We start from the raw sequence: 16,688 nt of genomic DNA, 5'->3' as shown, positions 1-16,688 counted from the left end.
AAAAGGAAGATTTGAGAAACAGATATTTATTAGTGACATCAATCTATTCTGCCTATAAACCTTATGAACCGCCAGGTTTATTGATAGAAACGAAATTTTAAAGGAAATAATCAATTTGATAAGTTCGTATGATGCAATAAGAATGCGAGTATTATCAGAACTCGGTGATACTATAATTTATGGACGACCGTTGAACGACGATAGACTCACGTTGAGAGTGTCCACTTAATAACTTGGACCAAATGACCGTTATGAACCTGTTTGATGAATTAGAATTATGATTTACAGTTGATGGTTAAGGTTAGGAATTAGATTTAGGGTTTTCTTCACGAACTGACATCAGCCATGATGCCAAAACTTTATTTAGCCAAATGGATGAGTGAATTTCGTGCCAAAATCCGAGACCTGTTATCTTGTACGTGGCTGATTCACCCATAAATTATAGGCTCACCTAGAACTCTATGCTATATATGTCCATTACATATCGAACAATCTGAGAAACAATAAAGCGTTACACAATAATCAAATGATTTTACACTAAAACAACAACAACTACTATAGCAACATCCAGACGGACGATGAAACTAGGCACCCAAATTGGACAAAAACATGTCGGACCTCAAAATTCAAAGGTGATGATCTCATCTTCAGTTTTCATATCTGACTAAACACTTAACTTTGATATGAATGAGACTTGACAATTTCTATATTCTTAATTTCGTATCCATTTATATTGTGTAAATGCAAGAAACAAATGAAAGAAGAATGATACATAACTACAAGTGTAACAGGCTTAAAATGTTTGATGATGTTAGTAAGTGGATCGATTTGTTACATGCGACACCATTTTATTTTCATTCATTCTGTTTGTTTACTTCAAATCTACATTGATACTACAAAGTTAATCCGTTCGTCATTGAAAATTCCATAATAATGATTCACCAACAAAAAAATTAATTAAAAGTAACCTGGATACAAACAATAAAAAGTTTAATGTTTTGAAATTAATAATCTAGTTCGATGAGATGATCAAAAACAAAAAAAATTTGTATCAGAAGGGGTTTTTTGTGAAGATTTTAATATATAAAATAGTTGATTTCATGAGTCGATTGAAGCTAGACTACCATTGAAAAGCTGAAGCCACTGGACGGACGTTTCGCCCTAATGTGAGGCTCCCCTGCACTTCGTGTCCACGATCATGCCTCGCAAGATTTCAACACAGGACCTATCAGTATCGCACGTGAACTCTTAACCACTAGACCACTGGGCCATCGTCCAATGATGTTAATGCCTAACTTCAACTAATCCACGAAATTGAGCGACACATTACCATTATCTTAAGTGAGTTACTATCTCACTTAAGATAAGTTTGAACTGTACTGGACACTGCTTCTCGCTAGAACTCCAGGAAATACATCTTGAAGCCAGTCACAAGTGAGCATATGTTAATTAGTATCAGAATGGGTTTTTGTAGATATTGTAGTAATTTCAATAGTTGAGATCATGAGTCAATCGTAGTTAGACAAAAAAATTTGTCACTTTTTTTTCTTAAAAAAATATCATTGTTAAGTTAACGCAGAACACTACAACTATGACACTCGAACGTATAGAACCCCACATTCACAAATCCGAAGACAGAAGAACATTGAAGAAGTGCTCGTTGGGTAAGAATCAAAATGTACAGAAAATCACGGATATTCATAGATATTGGTACTTGTTATATCAACATTAAAATTCAGGCAATCTGCAAAGAGGTGTGTTATGCTACCGTCTAATAGTAGCATGCCACGCTAATATTCTAGAAAGCTCCATTATGTTCTGAGTGAATAGAAACTCTTCGGCTCAGTCGTAACTCTCGGAAGTTGTTCCAACAATTATTGATATAATCCTGTCAATCTGTTACAAATTAAAAAAGACCACTCTATCCTTAACATGTTTAATAATAGACCATTCGAATTATAATATTTCTATATTCTTCAATTAGAACATATCAGACGAGAAATCAAATTTAGATTTCAATCTTATGACTCATAACTAACGTGATTACATGTGACAAATATAAAATCATAATTAATAAACTGAGATAACTTTGATAAGTGTAGTGTGTACTACTGATGTCGACAAATATAAGTAGTATGTATCACCGATCGAATGTGGAATGCCTGGTGGTAAAAGGTTGGGAAAATCGAAGAGAATGAGGACAGAGAGTTATTGTTATAGAAATAAAGAAACAACGAAGTCTGAGACAATTGACGGATATTTTGAAAATGAAGTATTTACTGTATGATTCTCAGATTTTACCAAGATATTCTGTAATATTGTATTAAAACACACTTCGTTGTCCCCACCTATGTTCGCGTTCACTACACAAGTTGTTAAGTCATACATTTATGGGAAATTTAACTGTGATCCATGAATAAAAAGAGATATGGTAAAAGTTGATATCATGAATTAGTTTAAGCTAGACCACCATGGAAAATAATCGAATGAAACGGCTGTCCAGTGCTTCCAGGTTTTCCATGGTAGTCTAGCTTCAACTGACTCATGATCTCAACTATTGAAATTACTATAATATCCACAGAAACCCGTTCCTAATGTGACTGGAATCGATTCATACAAATGAGGTTGTGTTTTAGTAGATGAGGTGCTCAATTCCTAACCTCTGAGTCATAGAGTCGAACCCAGCTCGATCTATAACCGATCTGAGTAATCTGGTAATATCAATTGCTCTCAGCCTTACAGTGTGACTCAAAACGCATTACATAAGTCTGTATATGGTAAATTGTTTGAAAATACACATAAACTTGTTATTTAAACCATTTGCGTTATATCTAGAACGTTTAGTCATTTTACCATTCATTCAGTCATTGTTGAATTTGATGGTGTAATTATTACTTTAACTAAATTGTCATTACATTCCTTCATAAATATGTGAATCTGACTGATTTCTATGATTGGTCCACTAGTGTGTTTGCGCAACAGGACTGAACTGTACTATACAAATTATATCGTTAAAGCCTATATGGTGTCTGATTCTCCTGTGAAGCGAGACTGATTTAAATTATTCAATACACAACTAAATCTTATTTAACTATCTTTGTCGTCCATTTGAGTAGTATTTTGTTAGTTTATTTCAAATTGACTTTTCGTGTTGCAGTACACATGGATTCAAGTAACTTCAGGAAATTGCTCATCAACGCATAACTGTGGGATGTGGAATATTATCTTCTGGTTGGAAAAAGCGGTGAGGTGATCAGTGTATGACATGGTGCCGTGATACCAAAGAAAGATGAAAAGGCCTGGATTCTGTTTGTCCTTCACGACTCCCTGGCCGGGGTTCGAGAGATGGTGCAGCACAGTAGCTAGAGATGCTATCTGATATGGCTCAGAATAGAAGCCAGTGGCGATCCTACTGTAACCTTTCACTTATTTCCATAGAAAGTGGTTGCATCTTCCTTAACTGAAGGAATTCTTCTAGTTGTACCTTTCCGTTTCCCCCGTTATTATTATTATTACACTACCTTACACAAATCTGTGGTCGTTATTGTTCCTTTTTAACCTCATACGCAATTTACTTTTTTTCTCTCCCGATTCTCATTGTTTTGTGTGGCGCATATGTATTTGGCGCCCCCTTGTGCCAATATTTATGTGTTCAAATAAATAAAATAATCCGCAGAACATATAGTGCGTATTCGGTTTTGTGAAGATTTTAGTAATTTTAAAGTTGAATTCATGAGTCTATTGAAACTAGACCACCATGAAAAGCCTGGAAGCACTGAATGGCCGTTTCGTTCTATTGTGTGACTCCTCGGCAGTGTGCAGCCACGATCCCGCCTCCCGAGATTTGAACCCAAGTGCTATTGGTTTCGCGCGAACGCCTAACCTCTAAACCACTGAGCCGGTATCCAATGGTGTTAATGTCTAACTTCAACCAATCCACAAAATTGAGCCACCGTCCATTTTACTCATCGTCCTACATTCACGTTATAATTCGTTACTAACGTATTAAGTCTACTGATATTAATCGTATTACGTAACCTAGTATAATAATCTTTCTCTCACATCATCTTCGTTATCCCTTGTTCACATATCTTGATGGAACTATTACTTTCATATATATAAGATTGTACAGGTTGATAATAAATTCGTTGATAAAAGATCTCTTCGTTGAAATTCGTGTTTTTAAAAGTATAATATACTGATGACATTAGGGGGATTATCAGTCAATCGGGAAACGCTGTGTAGTGACAAATTAAGTAACAATAAGAAGCGATAAAATGACAGTGGAAATAAAGAGTTCATTTGGATTATCAACACCCACATGCCAAATTATGCTTTGTAATAAAGGAGAAATATCAAGTTTGCACATTAGAAATCACGATAGTACACTGAGTTAGAGTTTTCGTCCCCAACTTACATCGATTATAATGTAAAATCGCTAGGACTAGACAGTTTGAGCAAAGCGGCAGATTTGAGTTGGAATTCTCATCACAAAACGACATTAGTTATAATCCAGCGCTTCACCACATTACCGTGTGCAAACTTAAGAAACTCAGAGTTGCTGCTATGGTGCTGTCTAAAGTAACACGAAGATGCACTTATCGGCATCTCATCATCAAGCATCCTTCAAAACAAAGAAGGGAATCACAATGAATGTTATCCAATGTGTTGCAACCAACAATGATAGCAATGAAGACAATAAAGATCTGTTTTATGAGAGGCTGCAATCGATCACGGTAAAGAGCCCAGCAAAGGATCTGACCATCTCAATAGGAGACATAAACAACAAATTTAGAATGGACAACGCCGGATATAAAGATAACATAGGACGACATGGATTAGGAGGGAAACGAAAATGGGGAGAGATTCGAGAACATATGTGCATTCAATAAATTGGTTGTAGGCGGCACAATATTCATCCAAAAATGCACACAGACATTCCAATAGATGTCACTCCACCAACGATCGAACAAACCAAAATGGTCGTCAGGCAAATAAACAGTAGGAAAGCAGTAAGATCTGACAATAGACCAAATAAATCACTGAAGTCACTCATAGAAGCAAATGCTAACATGATCCATACTCTATTCAAGAAGATTTCGGATGGAGTACAAGTACCACGGACAGAATGGAAAAAAGAATATCTCATCGAGATACCGAAAAAAGATGATCTGTGCGAATGTGTGAACGATAGAGGGATCAACAGTGTTACTTAACGGGATGAAGGACTCAACAGACAAACAACTTCGAGATCAACTGTTTGGACTCTGTAAGGATTGGCCGTGCACAGACGAGTAGCGATACCACGGATCATCGTTGAGCAAAAAATTGGAAGGAATTCGTCACTATACATCAACTTCCTCGAACGTGAGAAAGCATTTGACAGTATGGAAAGAAGAAACTGATGGAACATTGTCTGACATAATCGTACATGATTCTTACCACAGACTACACTGCGACGTCATACATAAAGTAAAGAATGGTGTCAGACAAGGCTGCTTAATATCTCTCTTCTGGTGGTTGGAAGACCCACATATCTCGAAGAAAGAATGGAATACAATAGAAAGCTTAGACGTAGTTAGATGATGCGTACACAGTAACAAGTGCAGTTGCAGATAGACAGTGTAGTAGTAGTTTCTACATCAGTAGACCCTAATATACACAAGCGAAAAAGCAACATCCTCAAATACGACACAATAAGCATCAACCCAATCACACGTAATGGAGCTGCTCTGCAACAGATGTAACTTTCATGTACCTGGACAGCATCAACGATGAACAAGAGGGATCTGATGCAGACGTGAATGCATGGATCTGAACAGCAAACACAGCATTCCTACAAGTGAACAACACTTACAAATCAAAATAACTTTCAGCCAATAATCAAGTATTGTATGGAGCTGAAATCACACAACTACCACATCCATCATCAGAAAGATACGGGTATTTATAGACATCTGTCTACACAACATGTTCCTGATCCGTTCACCGGATACCATCAGCAATAACCTATTGTGGGAGCGGACAAACTCGATTTCTATTTGAAGAGGAAATTAGGAAAAAACACTGGTTTCATTGACACAGTGCACTAGATAATGTTTCAGACTTAAAAGCGACTATAATGTACTTGTGTTTGCTAGTGCTATACTGTTCCAAGAAGATAAGTTTTAGATCCATTTATGCATCACTAGGAATGTAAATAATTTCATTATCAACGGAAATTATCTATATATCGAACTCTATTCTTCACTTCATCTCACGATATTCGTTGTTGTTATTCTACAAACATTGATAGGAATTAATTGTGTGAAACAATTTCCAGTCATCAGGTGTAAGTAATTTTGAAAGATACTCAGTAAAAAATGAATCAAGTTAGAAATCCTTTAGTAATCTGAAAATTTATCATCACTCTGAGATTCGATAGATGAAATAGACCAACCCAATATCTTTGGATCATCTAAAGGTCCCGAGACCTTTGAGAAAACATTCAGCTGTGTTGAATCACCACTTTATATTACTCGTCAATACTGAATACAATGAGCTAAACATTTATGTCTCCTCAAGTTATTACGCCTCTGTCGACCAGACATCATCAGCAATAATCTAGTCTGGGAGAGAACAAGCCAACTTTCAAATAGAAAGGGAACAAGGAAATAACACGAGATGCATAGGATACATACCGCGGAAATGATGAGATTGAGTCCCAAGACAAGTTTTAACTAGAAGTCCCCAAAGAGCACGAAGAAGAGAGACTAAAGATCACATAACACAGGGAATTGGGGGCAGTCATCAAAAAGATGAACAGCATTTCAAAACAACTGGAAAATAGTGCCCAGATGAGTCGGTTGGAGAATCCTGGTCTTCGGTCTAAGCTCCACGAGGGGCAACGGTAGTTAGTTATCAAATAATAAACTTCGTAAATTCACACAGTAGATTATTATTATCGAGAAACTATCTGACGATGACCTTCAACGACATAACCGACGATCGGCAGCATAGAGCCCGAGATACCTGAGTATTTGTGATTTATAAAACTACTTCATACTTTTCTATTTACAATTTCAATAGGTCCATTTTGGAATTTATTACTGAAAATAAGCTTGTCATTGTGAGAAATATGCTTAACTCTCTCTCTCTCTCTCTGTGGTTATACCAGTATATGCAAATGGCAGCTAAGATGGTTACGCATTCGTGCAAACACATCTATTACTGAATAAGCGGTTGTAAGCTTATCAAGTTAGTTAGATTGACACATCAGCTTCTGTAAGAATTAAAGTAATAAAAATGACATTAAAAAAATATACACCTTACTAAGCTTAGTTTAGTCTTGCTCTTATCATCCCATTAACCACTTCACATTAATGACTAACTATTTGTTTAAACCTCATGATTGATTTGGTTTGTTATGCCATACACTGTCCCAGTAACTCAGTCAGTTGATTTAGGCAACTTGAATGTGGTGTAATATTTATGAGAATCCTATGGAATACTAATACATGAAAAGTTATCGAGTATTTACTTTGTGCACAATTACACTTACATAACAGAATGGATGAACCGACGCACACAATCAAACGTAATGACAGATATAAGTAACAGTGAGTTTACGATTGTTTAGGTTTTCAGAAACTCGAATCGATAATACTGAAATCATCTGAATTTTAGTTCACTTATATCGAAAGTGCTTGTAACAATTACTTATATGTTAACAAAATCAAAGTGAAGACATAAAGCAACATCACTGATGAAAAAATAATATTGAAATCGATTATTAACAAAGTTTTACTCTCGATATGTCAATGAGTGAACATAATATCTAACGATTAAGTGAGTATCGGAAAATATATTTCAAAATATTCGAATCGACACCATATTCATTCCAACATTCTCTCAAAAGTTTTTCATTTTGTGGAATCTTTGCTGAGATTTTGCATCTACTTCTAAGTACATCCAATAAAGGACTTCCACTTGGCATATACAACTCTGTATAAATCGTCTCCAGTATCTTCTTCCAATTCTTACTGTAATCAACATAGTGTTGTTCTCGAGTTCTACCATTCATTTTCAACTGTGGATAATCAAACAATTGACAATTTGGCTCAAAAACACTCAAATAGGTGACCAATCGACCAAATATACTACTCATCTTGTCACTGACTGACGGTCGAGATGATTTCGTCAAATATTCACAGTCAGTGTGGTAATAAAATGGATCACTGGATATTCGACGGTACAGCTTCCGCAACTCAATCAATTCATTCAAATCTTCAAAAAACATTATACACACAGATCGCACCATCCGACTGGCAATCTGATGTGCGATTCGTGTACGGATAAATCTAGCTGTCAAGTCCTCGAAACACTTTTTGATATCTAGTTTCAGAGGACGCACCAAACCAACATTATTTATAGGTCTGATTGGATGTTCCAAATCACGATGCTTCGTCGCCATGTGAAACACATACAGTTTCGAGACCCAATAACCAGTAATACGCATCGCTTCAATTTTATCATGTTCGTCTGATAATCCATACTTATCCATTAGATCACTTCTCAGTATCGCACTTGCATAACTGTCTCTCAACAAACCACACGGAGCAAATCTGTTCTCCTGGAAATAATTAACAACAGCAGCAATCATCACTCGAATACATGCATCTGTCATTTCAGCATCGATCACATCCATCATTTCATAACTGTTGGCAAAATTGTCAACGGTCCAACGGCCATAGTACCAGGCACCGTCTTGACGATTCTCCACTACTCTGTCAGGTGTGAAGATATTTTCGACAGATGTCTCTCCATCAGAAGTAGTTCGTTCATCTGAATCGCATGACTCAGGCACTTCTGCAAGTAGTCCAGCGAGAATCGCAGCACTGGCAGCATTCGCCAGCCATTTTCGAAGGGGTTTGGAAACCGACTCACCAACATTTTTGTAGACGTATGCAGATGCCGTTGCGGCAAACTTCACCCAGGCATTCTTAACAGGTATGGAATCGTCTAGATTAGACTCAGGCATCATACTCTTGTCAAGCATCAGCATGAGTCGAGTGTCGAGGTCATATGTTGCAGTAACAGACATATCAAAATCGAAATCGCCATCTACATGTCGTAAACGATCAGACAAAATGTACCCTAAATCATTAACCGAATCCGTTAGTGAGCTCTTCAAATCCTCAGTATTCTCAACCATGTTCTACAAAGAAAGTTCGAAATTAAGACTATTAGGGTATGTATATTCCTGTAGTTATATTGATAAGGTTCGGGAAATTTTCTAGTGATTTGTTACAAGATACCGAAGAATGGTAACTACCTAAACTATATTAATTACTGGTCCAATCAACAATTCGGTTAAAATAAGTGTTGTGAATCTTCATTTAGTGAATTACTTTCTAATATTCATCACTACATTATTCCTCAAAGGAAGAACACATGTACATGGAGAACTGTTATGTTCTTTATCATTTGAGTACCAAATATAGCATGAGAATTTCATCTATCATGCAGGCATATGTTGTGATTACGATTCCATATCAAATATCGAGACAAAATCCCTTCTCATTCTACAAATCATCACTATAATCGGTCGTTGATAAATGACTGCAGACAGTTGGAACTGATCTTATGCAGATACGTGACATTTTACGGTAGACTCAGTATTAATTTAAACACACAGGTTAGGTCACAAGAAAGACGTGATTCAGTGAAGAAATTCTTCACAACCAACTCATTTTTAAAACATGACAATACCGTATATGTGTAATGAATCTCAAATTTACCAGGAAATTAGATATTCTTTTACTAAAGCTTATGATTAACTGACATCGTCGTAGGCTTACACATACAACGTACACATGTCAACTGACATTGACTGGTTAACATCAACGACAGGAAATCACAAACCATCATACTATCACACGTTAAATCGAATAAAATAGGAAATTCGCTTTTCACTAGATATCCCAATCGAGATTTGTAGGTGCTTTAAAATATTAGCCGAAGTAGAGGTCATAAATTGGTTACAAAGTTTTAGTTAAATAGTTAGGCAAAATAATTTCGTAGATATAAGTGATGAGTCGACACTGGAAAGGCTGAGTTAGCGACAATGTCACCAACGACGAATCTAAAACAAATGGTATTTACTAAAAATCACCATCAAGCCATAACTTCAAAACAAATCTAACGATACGATGAAAATGAGACGTCTTAGTGTATTGCCCCATTGTTTAACCCTTATTTACTAACAGAATATACCCTTTATTCCCCGTTTTATGATTGGTTGAGGCGTTGTACGTGATTATATATAAACCATACTAGACTTATCATTTACTCGTAGATACATTATTGTAGTGTTGAGGATACGTCAAAGAACGATATTCCAAAACAAATACGAACACTGAACCGAAACGGCAACAAAAACATATTGTACCTCTAGCATGTATTATTAGCGTTTACTTTGAAGCGGAAGGGATCTGAACCAACAACACAACAATCAGGACCAGTAATTGCTTCTGGAGCAAGAACGCGACATACTAGCACAACAGATATATTTTGAAAATTAAAAGACGCGGTTCGGGTACAAAAAGGGACATTTTACTACAAAATAGTTCTATCCACCGTTCTGTAGGTTCAGCTTACGAAGGGCTCCTTCCAATACATCTACATTTTGTTGCCCTGTAATAAGAAAACACATGTCACGTTAAAGGATTTTAATATTGTTACATACCGACGACCTTCGGCAAACGACGGGTGGCCTTCAGATTAGACAATCGGAATGCAACCTTCAGACTTGAGTATTAAAGACACAAGGCCTACAGCCTGTGTTATTCATTTTATGATATAATTCTGTGAGAGTCTATTCTACTCTTGAATGAATCAATTGAAGGTACAGACACCATTGCTCGGTGTGTAAATCTCTATACCATAGGTATTTTGTTCATTGTTGGTTTTTCTACTCACTTGCTATGTGCTCTGATATTTCTCGATCTAGCGGATGGAAAATAGAAGATATATTAGGTCTAAAATCATCTCTTAGTATTCTGTACATCATAATCAGATCACCTCTTAATCTGCGGTATGACAGAATAAAGAGATCTAGCATTTTGTGACCCGGGATGTGACTCCAGGTTGATTGTACAAATCAGTGTTATTAAAGTATACATATTGACAATCCTCGTATATAACCATCGACTTAAATTGAGTTAGTGAATAAACCAAATACTAGAATGGAATTTGAATATGTATATTTCATGCACTTATTGATTTGAACATACTGTAGTGACTCACTTTTATCACGAGAACACTATTGGTTCAATGAAAACAATTATTATTATAACCAACTGTACCAGTGCTTGTTTAACGTGCTCTTTGTTTAACTGTGCTAATCGCAAATATATTATGCTTCCATTATTTCTCACACTTTGATTGTGACTGCGCGCGAATTCGGTTACGCTCTGTAACCAAGATTGTATCCTGGCACGATCTCTGTATTCTTTCGATGTCACGAGATCGCCAGCAAATATATCTCGAGTTGGTCCATTAACTGCCTTCTGATATTTCACTTCCGGGGGATTTTGTGGATATTTTGGCACGTGTTTCTCTGTAGTGGTGTTCATAGTCAATTGGGACTCGACGCCACGCTACAATACAATCAAGGAGACGAAACAAAGAGTGAAGGGTGAAGCAAAATGGCGAAGGCAAGTGGCCTAACTAGATTTAACCAAGCGTTTATCGGTACTTTTAATCACACAAAAATAACTTACAGACATGTGATGAGTAGAAAATTATGTACACACACATACGTTCATACAAAAACAGTAAGGGTTTATGAGTGAATAATTAACTAAGTCAAAGCGTGACTTATGAAGAATGAATTGATTGGCCTGTCCGGAAGCTAGAATAAGCTCAAATAAACGCATACCGATTCTTGGGTGTATTTCATTCGCGTGACGATATATTCTATGCTTTATTAGAGAATTTTCCTTAACATAGTAACCAAAACTACAAGCTTTACAAGCCACTCTTTGTAGCGGCTAGCCCAGAGTTCTGGGATTGCACGATCGGCTACCTTCTATACTTTTTCTAGGATGTCCGAGTCACCTTTTAAACAGGGCCTTACAGCTGAACAAAGTTCACGAATTTGATTCCTACTAAGGTTGTCTATACTGTAGTGAACATAGTAGTATATAACTTGATGAATGCTCGTCTTGAAGACTGCAACTTCTTAGCAATGTGCCGTGGTCCTAAAGCTATGGTTCACTGTCACCCCAAGATCCTTGTGACGGCGGACGAGGGGTACAAAAACTTCCTCTATGTGGCACCTATTTACCGCTGAAATCCCAAAGTGAAAGTAGACCACTTTGCCACGTTGATAGCCACCAGCTAATTTTTAGACTGGCATTTGAATTTTATCCTTATTTTCTGTCTATGACATACCATGAAATCCCTGAGTCATTTTAGGAGAGTTCCGAAAATGACTAGATTTCTTAGTTTCAAGAGTAGTATATTTTTGATGCCGCATCAAATGCTTTACTGAAGTCTATTTAAACATTATCCAATAACTTTCCATTGTCTAGGGTCTCCATCCATTGTTTACTAGCTATAAAGAGATTTGTTGTGCAAGATGAACCTTTTCTGAGACCATATTCGCTGTTTAACAAGTTGTTCGTCTTCACGAATGTCATTGTGGTTTTTTTATTATTCTTCCCAGTATTTTAACTACGACACTGGTGAGACCAACAGGTCTGTCATTTGATGAGAGTTGTCCTGATCCTATTTTATGTGTTGGAGTGACGATTGCGTCCTTCAATTCCTTAGGTATTTCACCTTGGATAAGTAACATATCGAATGTTGTAGTCAGTGTGGCGGCAACATATTGTGTAATTTGCCCCAAGATTTAAACATAAGGTTCACCCACTCCTGTTGACTTCTCCGTATCCACAGTGCTAAGGGTCCTGAATACACAACCTCGACTGAAGTCCATAACGATCGGACGATCTTTCGACCATATATTTGGGTCTGGTTCTTCGTCTAGAAGAGGCTCCTGAGTGAAAACTATCTCGAAATGCTTTGCCATAGTCTCTGCTTTGTCCTGATCATTTTCTATCATTGAGGATCCACTCGCTTCCGTAATTAGTTTGAGGATACAAGATGCGACTTATGTACGAGAAACTTCTCCTGAACTGCATGATTACAGATTGAGCTAACAGTTCATCATAATTTCGCTGAGTTTCCCAGAGTGCAATTATAAAGCAATTTTGTTCTGAATTTGTTGTGATATTCAGAAAAATATCCCAAAAACAATTATCCAGTTAAGTCTTATGCTACCCTTGAACGTTAAATGGTGTCATTTTCTTATTGGTCGTTTCCCTAATGATCAGTATTTATTTCGCGTGTCATTTTCCTATTGGTCAATATTTATTCACGTGTCATTTTTCTGTTGGTCAATATTTATAGTAATACTAACTGTATGAATATGCATTTGTTTGTAAATCATTATTCTGCTCCTGACCCCATAAACAATTTTTCATCTACGGCTCGTGTTCTGGTATATTGGAGATTGGGTAACAGTATTGGGGTCGTATTTGGATATCTGAAGCTGGTCAGTCGGTAGAATTTAGAGTAGCCACCTCGTGATTCACAGTAGACTTGTAGCGTTCCATCATACTTGATGTGCCAATGATGATGTCAATATTCCAACATTTCTTCTTTCGTCTTAGTACACTTACAATATCCCGGTCTATTCAGGGATGACCGTGCTTAATCTCCTTTGTGACTGTTCAGAATATAAATGTTTGAGTACCTTGATTGTATAACTGCCTGAAATGAGTCCGTACATGTTCTACGGATGCCCCCGTGCCCCTAGTTCAGTTCACATCCGATTCCGTAGAATTGATCGCCTTCATGTTTGCCTTTCATATGTTAGGACGGGCAGGCACAACTGGTTGATAGGCCATCTTAGCAATGACTTGAACAAGATGGCCGCATCGTCACTTCTCCTTAAAGGTGGGAGGAAAGTTGCTTGACTGACATCACCGTGTGAGAAGATTAGGTCCTAAAGAGACGAGGAGCTTTGTAGGTCATATCTGATGGGGTCTCTAGTGTTCTGGAATTATGCTAGTATGATTGTGGTTTCTAATGTTTTGCAATCAGTTGTTGTTTTTGATGACGGCACTTCTAAATTTCCCCAATTTATAGACAGTGCATTAGTTAACCACTATAATGTAGATGCTCCCAAAGGATGATGCCCACACAAAATATCTGACATCAAAGGAGGATAAACACAGCAAATTGCCGTTAGCTTAGCTCTTATGCCAGATGGAAAGGCTGAGACTTCCATTGTTGACACATTGGAAGAGGAGACAATCCTGATTCTGACCATTTTTGCACGAAGTCGTAATAAGTTCTTCATTGTCAAGACAAGCAAGCCACCATCCACAAGAAGTGTTGAGGCAAATGTAACGTTTTGATGTACATAATGTATAACTTTCACTCAAGAAAAGTTAGATAGTATAAGTGAATGAATCCGTTCAGAAGTCAAAACTAAAGGGATAGATAAAAAGATGCTTTCGGACGTTGGTGTTCAGGAAACGACAACACAGTCTAAGACTGTGGACATGGTCTTAAAATGAGCCCAACCCATCATTAGTCTGTTTTTCGGATTCTGAGGATTCAGAACAAAATGATTATGGGAGAATGAACGCACAAGTTCTGGAGTTAGTAGCACTTATCATCAGAAGTTTACTACCAGATGAGACATTGAAAGTACAATAACTAACGTAACTTGACTCAATAAGTGGATTAAAGGTGAAATCCAGCCAAAAATGGTCTGAAATTTAGCACTCAAAAGCAGCGAGTGATAGGAATCATAATGAAAAACGCACACAGAGCTCGTCAATCCAATTCGACCAGATTGGTCAATTAAGGACTGGACTGAGCGGAAGGATGTTTTTACTGAGTTGAGAAATCAAAAGAAAGATGGCGTGTTAGGAGTTCAGTTCTTATGAGCCAATACTTTCTAGATCCGTGTGGGCAGAACAAGTGATCCACAAAACTTTAATGTGTGCTATACAAATGCTCCTCTGCTTTTACTTCGCTATGTCAATGAATTACCGAGATTGCTTAGGTTGTCGACTCTCATGTCTCCAAATGATATCTGAATGTCAAGATTCGTAAATAGTGAAGCTGGACATGCAGATCTACGACATGACGTAAACCAATTAGTCAGATGTTCCCTAGGTTGAGGCGTAAAAATTAAATCTCGAAGAACTGTACCAATGGACAGTGGGCACTACAATAGTGTGTTATTTGTATGAACTAATGATTCTTTTGTACTCGAAGTCTGCCTGATTTTGCATTCCAGATACAATACGTTCGTTTGTGCTCATATAGTACTTCTTGGTTAAATTGCTTTATTGAAAAGATTCCTAGTTCACATAATAATTCAAATAATTCTAATTATCACATCGGTATCGCAATGGGGCATGTGATGGAAAAGTTGGACATACATTCACATTTTGATGCTTTTGAAGATTAAATGAAAAGGTTCAAAATCCGAACTATGACCAGTGAAGATAATGAGGATGTTAATAGTCACTAGAAGAAAAGCATACGGCTCATTAGAAACTTTGGCATTTCCAGACAAGCCGATTTCACCCCCTTATGCAAATTCCAAGTAACCACCACTAGACCATGTAGTGTACAAATTTCGAATGCTGTAAAGAGATAAATTTTCATAAAATGATTCGTCGACAACTTGAGAATTCCACTACATTACTATGTCATCCATATCGAACGAGTACTCAAGGCTATTCATATAACGATTCATTGAGGAGTTGCGGAGCAGATTATGAAGATAAGCACAAGTTTAGCAAATGTTTGTCCCGTGGCAAATCCAACTCATACAATTCATGTGTACTTCCTAATGATAAATGTTTTAAGTGTGGTATGATTGGATAAAGTCAGTCGATTTGTAATACTACTGTTCATTTTGCTGCAAGCAATTCCAAATTTTGCCATTCCGATCCTATGAGGTTGAATATTTCAAAAGAATCATACTCTGATCAGCATCATAATATTATTTTATCAGATGTGCGTTGTTCTCATGACTCATGTATTTCTAGTGAAGTCATTTACAAATATGGAGTCAAAGGAGTCAAAGTAGATAGTATTAGAACATCAAAAGTAGAGTAAGCATCTGATATATTGTAGTGAAAGTGAAAAAGTGATTGCTTACTGAGCGCGAACAAGCGAACACGTATCCTATTGACCATTAAGTATGTGATCTTCTTTCCTATCGATGATTTCTACTCCAAACTCACTGAGAGTGAGTGCTTGTGTGTTGAATAAAGTATTATCCATCATTATTATGGTTCTACATTCTGGGTCGTGAATCATGGATCTGACGTAGTATGCTCTAGACAGAAATATATTTAAAACCATCCGTTATATTAGCATTGAAGATGACACAGTTATTCAGTGTTTGACAACGCTTTTACCAGCAACACCTTCTAATATAATTTGTACCCACCGGGAGAAATCAAAAGACAGAGTCTAGGAAATCAGAAGAGTGTATTTGGCGATTGCCAATATTTCGGAATTCTCTGATGTAATCTGGCTAGCGATTGCGGTAGATGTTGAGCACGGCGTTACCACACGTGATCTGGTGCGGATGCATGACCGAGCGCCTT

The sequence above is a fragment of the Schistosoma haematobium genome, chromosome 3 (assembly GCF_000699445.3).
Source record: "Schistosoma haematobium chromosome 3, whole genome shotgun sequence".
NCBI classification, from domain to species: Eukaryota; Metazoa; Platyhelminthes; class Trematoda; order Strigeidida; family Schistosomatidae; genus Schistosoma; species Schistosoma haematobium.
The sequence above is the reverse complement of the archived record's forward strand: the minus strand, read 5'-3'. Positions refer to the sequence as shown.